The following is a 7,781-nucleotide window of genomic DNA, read 5'->3' as shown; positions in this document are numbered from 1 at the left end:
ATCCTCCCTATATATTTGAAAAAGGACTTTTTATTATCTTTGATCTTGGACGCTAGTCCTAGCTCTATGTCTGCCTTAGCTTTCCTAACAGCCCCCCTATAGGCCCGAGCAGTGGAGGTATACTCCTCTTTGGAGATCGCCCCCCACTTCCACTGGGTGTATGCCGCCTTTTTGGCAACCAGGTATTCCCAGACGTCCTTGGTGAGCCAGGGGGGCTTTTGGGCACTCTTGCCTCCCTTGCTTCTTGTTGGGATCATACCCCCTTGGGCCCTGAGTATCCTCTCCTTAAGGAACAACCACTCATCTTGGGCACCGAGTTCCCCTGCCCTCAAGAACCCCAGCGCCTCTCCTACCAATCTCCTCAACTCTTTGAAGTTGGCCCTCTTGAAGTCTAGGGCTACCGCCTTGCTGCAGGCCCTTGTCACCCTGCGCTGGATGATGAATTCCAGCAAACATTAAACAAGGAGTTTGGTTTAACATACCGGAAAGTGGTTTTATAGCAAATTCTGATGTTTTACTTGTATCAATTTATGCAAGAAGCAAAGATTTCTTAGGATGATATCTTTTATTGAACCAATTATGTTGCACAGATAAAGTTAGACAAATTTTTTGAATGCAAGAGTCTTCTTCCTCAGGTCTCTGATCACAGGAAGCCAGGCACAGCATAGTCAAAAACTGAAGAAGGAAGGGGGTGAGAGAAATTTCTAGAGGCAGCAAACAATTAACAGAAAGACAGCTACTTATTGGAAGATCATCGGGAGGCGAGTCATTCTCACTCTTCCTGTGTGGAAAGAACTCAGGAGTTGAGTAAAGTATGTGCCATAAGCCTGATACCAATGGCTAGTACTTAGTTCTTAGGGCCTAGCCAGCTTATGAAGTTTTGTTTCTAAGTGTGCCTTTTAAAGGTGTTAGGTAAAGTTCCTTTGAGCACAAGGATAATACTATGCATTTGAAGGTTTGTCTGATCTTATCTCAACAACATATTTGGTCTTGCATAATTTCTGGACCAGCACAGGTATATCACCATTAGAGGTGTGCGAAATGGGCCATATTCAATTTGCATTCAGATTCAGCCTGAATCAGGGACAGTGATTCAATTCATTGATTCGGATCACTGTCCCCAATTTGATGAGGCCAAATCCAGATCTGAAGAGTCAATGCTGATTTGAAGAATCGGTGATTTGGCCATAGACACAGCTTTAAATGTTTTTTTTCCATACTACATAGTACCAGGTAGCTCATGTATGCTGCAATGCTGGGGCAGATGGAGCATCCCACAGGAGTGTAGGGGAGCCCCCTGCATGCTCAGTGGTGAACCCAGAAGTGGACCAGAAGTGCTTGGGGTCCAATTCCAGGTCTGCTGCCAAGCGTGCTGGGGAGCCCCCTGCACTCCCATGGGATGCTCCATCTGCCCCAGCATTCCAGCATTCATGAGCTACCTGGTACCTTGTAGTATGTAAAAAAAACATTTAAAGCTGTGTCTATATATGAATCGCTGGATCTCCTTGAATCAATTTGGAGGGTTCCAATTCAATTCATAGAGATTAAAGGGTTTCCTGATTTGATTCAGATTCAGAGATTCAGCCACCAAATTGGGCCGAATCGCCGCTGAATTGAATCAGGGACCAAAGCTTTGCACAGCCCTAATCACCATGATACTACCAATTCTATCCATTTAGGCATTTATAACACACATACATGTCACAGTGTGTACGTTACTATAGTGGCCAGTGAAGCAGGCCTTACATGGTAAAAAAGCCCATTGACTTCAGTGGGTGTTTTGCTTCAGTAAAGAGTGAACATTAAGTGCTAATTAAGACCTATAATTATAGGGGAAAAATGATTAATAGGATATCCTGCCTCCACCCTATCACATAACTGCCTACCTAAACAAATAAAGTGTTGTCTGATTTACACTCCTTAGCATTAATTAGATTCCTTTCCTTTTAAAACAAAATAAGACTTTTAAAGTGTTTTTAGTGGACTTTAGTGGGTTCATTTGTCTAGAGGATCTTTAAGCAAACAAATTCCCTTTTATAACTAAAAAAATATGACATACATTCTTGGTAAAACATTGTTTTATACTAGCAAAGAGAGAAAGGCATTGAGGATTTAAAGTACAAAGTGCTACTGTACAAATAGTATTGTTATACACATTAAACTGTGTTTAAAAGATTCAGAGATGCACTGATGCATTATATAAACTTCGTATCCACTTGTCCTGCTGTGCTGCCATCCTTTTATATGCAATAAAGAGCACATGGCTGGATGCATGTGCACGTGTGTGTATGTGAGGAGATAGAGAGTTTGTAATGTAAACAGAGTCCTGAAAAAATTAAAGATAATTAAATGTTAATTGATGTGAAGTTGGCTGTACTTAACATGGTTATGTCAGTCTGAAAGAAAAAAAAAAAATGAATTGGCCTGATTTAAGATCAGAGATTCCCACATTGGCCATGTTGTGAAGAGTCCATCTACAAAAGTAAAACAATGACTTGCTAGATGAAGCTTTGGAGACAAGTGTTGATATAGAAGTTTCCTTGTATTATTTTCAATGTATTTCCTGCTTGCTTTAATCACCAGTTTTTGAGCTGAGGGCCAGAAAATTATTTTTAGGAAGTATGCTGTGGAATCAAATCCTTTGACATGTGAAATTCGCCTTCAAGTTGCTCAAAGGCTAGGAACAGAAATGACACAAACTGGTATAACTGATCAGAAACTGGTTCAAATCTGTAACACAACAGAAGTTCAGTACATATAAACTGCTTTCAAAATGCCTGAAACCAGTTTAAGATAAACCTGGATGGATGTAGTTTCAGACTTAACTGATTTAGGTAAATCTGCTTATTGAGCTTCTGTTCTAGATCCCCTCCAGATTCAAGTTACCTCACAGTCCACCAGCATCTCAGGATGCTTTGCACTTTCCCCATAACCCCCTCCCCCTTGCAAGTAGGTGGGTTAGCCTTAACCCAAGCTGTCAGTTTCAGCCGAGCAGGGAAAGCTCGCTCTAATGCCCCCCCTGTTTCTGGCCTGCGCCACTGCAGGCTTGTGGCTGCATTACTGGAATAAGAAATGAGTGTCTGTTCACTTGCTTATCAGTTCAATCTACGCAGCTTAGACTAACTTGCAAAGATTGAATCGGTTCAGCCTCAGGTTTTTTGATCATCTGTACTTAGCCAAAATGTTCTTCATTCCAATTAACAACAAAATGTGCCTGAAACTAATCATGTGTGTAACTGCTTCTTAACACAAGTTGGGAGACAGGCACTATATCTGGCCTCAAATAGCAGTCATAAAGAAAATGAGTATAAGCTGAGTCTGCTTTGGTTTTACTCGTGCTCATGTGCCCTTAAATTTAGGATGTGCTCATTTGAAAAGTTTTAAAATCAGAGCAGTGAAGGAAAGAGAGAGCTGAAATCCAAATAAATTCTGACTAGAGAGTTAATAAGCTTTCCAACAATATTTGGATACTTCAAAAACATGAAACAAATCTTCCCCCCTTTTCTACTATGCATATTTTTATATTTTGGCCTTTAACTGTTAGACATTTTTTAATGTCCCTGATTAACTTAGACTGGCTTGGTACCTATGGTCAATTGTTTCTTTCTATCCGGGTACAAAGGTAATAAACCCAGGATTGTTCTGTAAGTCTGTCAACAACTTTTAATACCACGGATCTTGATCTAGTTATTCATCTGTGAATGTCTGTTGGAACTGACCAGAACAGACTATGAATGGACTCACTTCTTCCTCTTCAAAAGATCTCAGAGCATAGTTTTGGTCAGCTTTTCCTCATCCCTGGGGGCTTTTGCATGTGAAGCTTTATAAGTTTTCTTATCTGTGTAGAGAGGGATATTTTGAAATAACTTTGGCTGCAGCAGCAGCAGCAGCAACTACTGCACCCTACTGACAAGACTCAGCTTTCTTCATTAAATTCAGTACATATCTGAACATGTACATGAAAGCAAACCATTTATTATTTCAACCTATGCAATTTTGAAGTGAAGTTGTTTTTATTGTCTGGGACTAACATTCTATTTAGGTACAACAGTCAGAGAGCCTGCTTGTATCATCTATTGCGAGTGTGATATATCATCACTTTTCACTAACATGGTGGGTAGCCTTGCATTCGAGTTACCTTCAGTACGGCTCCTACATAGAGTGGGCCAAAAGTTTTTGTACAAAGCTCTGGATTTTTTTTTTTGGCAAATTATACAGATTTAGCAGAACTCAATATGTCATGAAGACTCACCAATTTTGCTACATTTTTCATTTGGAAAAAAATGACTATCCCCTCACAAACAGACAGTTCCAATATATTTTTAAAATGAAATATTGCAGTATCTCAGTTGTAAATTATTTGTTGCTGCAATAACATTCCTTTGTTTCATTTTTTAAAAAGAAAATAAAAGGCTCAAAATCAAAACAAAAAGTTTTCATTTTGTTGAAAAAAAAGTTGCAATCAGTGTCAAAAATTCAAAATTTGTTTCTTCAAAAATTATGAAGCTGACTGCAGCTTCCCCCACCCCTCACTGGGGCAGACAGACCATGCCACGGAAGGAACAATCAGGGACTTTAAGTCCCCAAATCAGGTAATCTCTCTCACCCTCCGCTCTCGGTACCCCTCCCACCCTCTCTCTCCATGCTCAGCCGCACATCCCTTTCCATCCCCTTCCCTACTGCTTCTGTGGTTCCAGGTGTGGGGGGCATTCCAGAGCCACTCCTGTCCTGCATCAGACAAGCTGCAAAGGAGTGGGGGCGGGGGATGAGACTGCAGCCCCCCCACCGCCCCCCACTCTGTACCTAGGTTTAAAGCCCTCTCTATCAAGAGTCTCTTTCTTTGTGGTACAGTCCTCTTTGTAGCCTATTGCAGCTTGAGACTTGTGTCCTTCATGGCATGAACTTAGACCAAATGTATTTATTTCATTTTTCCATGTGAAATATGTAACTGCTGTTTTTATTTTGCTAGAAGAAAACCTAACCTGCCATGCTAGTAGTCACTAGAGAGGTTAGTTAAATAATGTCCCTCGACTACCAACCAGGCCAAGGAGGTAGGTTCCACATACTCAAGAAAGAAATGACAGACTACAGGTTGAACATAGCAAAATGTAAAAAGATGACACAATCAAAAACGGTATAGTGTCCTACTCTGAGAAAGCAAGACTAACCATCATTATTCTTGCATACGTTTGCTTAGAACTTCCCTTTTACGTATCTGCTTTTAGTTTCAATATGAAGGTGGCTACTTCACACTATGGCCAAATCTATATCACTTTGCTACAGAGCTTTGGACTTTCATAAATACAGAAGCCCCACATTTTTTGCTCCTATTCTGTATGCCAGGGCAGAGTAGACAGTTTAGAGGGGTTCTTCAGTATGTACCCTAGTGCTGCTCTGATTCTTTCTGCTCCAGGAATGGTATATATGAATGTGGGGTATTCAGGACCATCTACATTGAATAACTGGAGGACTATGGTGCCCACAGAGAAGTAGTAAATTGGCAGGACTTTTTTCTCAGCAGTGGTTCCAGAAGCAAGACAGTATACACATTGCCTAGCTCACTTAAAGTTAAATCTCTTTAGTCCCTTAGAGTTTAATCTTTTTGATTTCTAGGTTTTGATGTTTATTGGTATCCAGGTTGTCATTCAATTAGCACGTAGTAAGTCAATTTATTACTGTTGAGATAGCCATAATCAAAGGCATAATTCAAGTAAAACATGAAATAGATTAAAATCAATTCATCAACTAAATATGAGCTTCTATATAATAGAAAAAGTATACTGTTTCAGGTCTGGTGTTGTGATTAGCTTAATTGTCTTTCTGGTTACACTTCAATAATTTACTATCTCAGTTTCAGACACAATAAAAGCTTATGAGGAAAGACATCTGCTTCAACTTAGATTGTTTTGGCATCCCATTCAAAAAGGTATGTTCATTTACCTACTATAAGATTTGACAAAACAAATTAGAGTTACTGTAGAGAATCTCTCATCATTCTCAGTCATTAGACTTCTACAATAATATTTACCTTTCACAAGTTATTTAGGGTTATGAATTTTTCTGAATTTCTTTTTGGATCCATCTTTTCTGTTTACTGAAACCAATATAAACTTAGAGAAACCACCTAATTTCTGAGAACTCTTTTCTTTATTAGTTAGAAGGAAAGAAGATGTTACAAGATTTTTTTTAAAAGACAACAGTAAGCAATAGCTGAAGAACAACTTTTATTTTGAAGGACTCTAATCTACATAAGCAGTCCATGAAATGTATAATTCTGTTAAATTCACTTGAACTTAAAGCTATATAACATAGTTACAAGTATGGAAAAAAGGGTTGGGATATTAAAAATGGACTCCCCCCGCACAAGTAAGGAGCAGATTGGGATCCAATACCTGTAACCCTTCTGCCGAGCACCAGTTGGCAGCAACAAGGACCGGGTTCAATTTTGGGGTCTAAATATATTATAACTTGTCTCGAGCTCCACCCAGACCACCTGGGAAACACTATATAAATTAGTAGGGTGTCCCACACAAACAACCCCCCCTCCTCGCAAGCATTGTAAACACAGAGGATAAATTTATTACAAAAAACAAAGGCAAAGAAAACAAAGGAAAACACTAAATACAATTTAAAACACTACCAATTACAAGGCATAGTTCATAGTTTGTACCTTCTTGGGGAGGCTTCACCCATGCCAGGCAGTCTGGGACTTGGGGCTCACCCAGAAGGCAATTCCAGGGGCTTGCACCCTTATACCTGCTCTTCACCAATGGGCTAGGGAGGGGGCTTCACCTTTGGGGTCCTTTGGGCTGCACCTTGGGTTTTCTGGGCTGTGGGAAGCTGCTTGAGAGCATGGGTCCCTCTGTGTTGCAAGAGGCCCCTTGTTGCTCTTTGTGACACTACAGTATAGAGTGATCCACACTTCCATGTGGCAGCCTTGAGGGGTTAACTGCGGCTTTTGTCCATATACTGCACCCCTACAGTCCTAGTCCCAGTCCCAGCTCTGCTGGGCAGACACTGCAAAAAGAAAACTTTGAAGAAATGGTCATGCCTACCTCACTGGGCCTGAACTAGGCAGCATATGTCAGCCAGGCCTATACTGCATTCCTCCAGACCTGGGAAGTACCAGTCACCCATACTATCCAGGCAGATAGCTGTGGTGGAAGGGTTGATGCTTATATACAGGTAACTGCAAGCAGCTGGAGATAGTTAGGCCACTGGCAGCCAGGCCCACACAAGTAATTAGTGCCAGCTGTCAGCTAATTGGTCTCGCTGCTTCCCTGACTCCTAGCGCACATGCCTCTCTGTCACTTCTTCCCTGATGCATCCTTTTTCTTCTTTCTCCCTCTCACCTTTCCTTACACTGGAAACAGCAACTCTGGTCAGTTAAGTTAAAGTGAACAGGGCAACAGGAAATACACCTTGAAGCTTTACCACATAACACTGAATTTCACAACAGTTGTGAATTTCACAACTACCTAGTCTACAAGCCAGGTCAGTCAGTGAAATAGAGGTCTTTTCTCACGATGAACTGATATTTATGTTTAATCTGTTCAATTTCTAGAGTAAAGCTCCAAGGGTGTCTGTAGACATGCCGGGAGGCTGCTCCAATGTGTTGTAATTACAGAGCATCAGAGCAGACTCCATTAATTGAGTCTGCTACAACATGCGCATTAGCGCACTCCAGCCGCCCTCTGCGGCTCATGCATCAGTGTCCCTGTGCTTCAAAATGGCAGCAGGGGCACTTTAACTAAAGCTCAGTCAATGACAATTTATCACAT

General features: G+C 40.9%; 1 long non-coding RNA gene across 1 annotated transcript in view; it reads right to left on the bottom strand.

The window, feature by feature from the left end:
• Positions 1 to 7,136, bottom strand: part of LOC102378874 — a 44,040-nt gene extending 36,904 nt beyond the window's left edge. The window contains exon 1 of the long non-coding RNA XR_324387.3: positions 7,056 to 7,136. This is a non-coding gene — a long non-coding RNA (uncharacterized LOC102378874). The remainder of the gene's footprint in view (positions 1 to 7,055) is intronic.
• Positions 7,137 to 7,781: the final 645 nt, after the last annotated feature.

Source organism: Alligator sinensis, unplaced genomic scaffold, assembly GCF_000455745.1.
Source record: "Alligator sinensis unplaced genomic scaffold, ASM45574v1 scaffold614_1, whole genome shotgun sequence".
In the NCBI taxonomy this organism is placed as follows: Eukaryota; Metazoa; Chordata; order Crocodylia; family Alligatoridae; genus Alligator; species Alligator sinensis.
The sequence above is the reverse complement of the archived record's forward strand: the minus strand, read 5'-3'. Positions and strand labels throughout refer to the sequence as shown.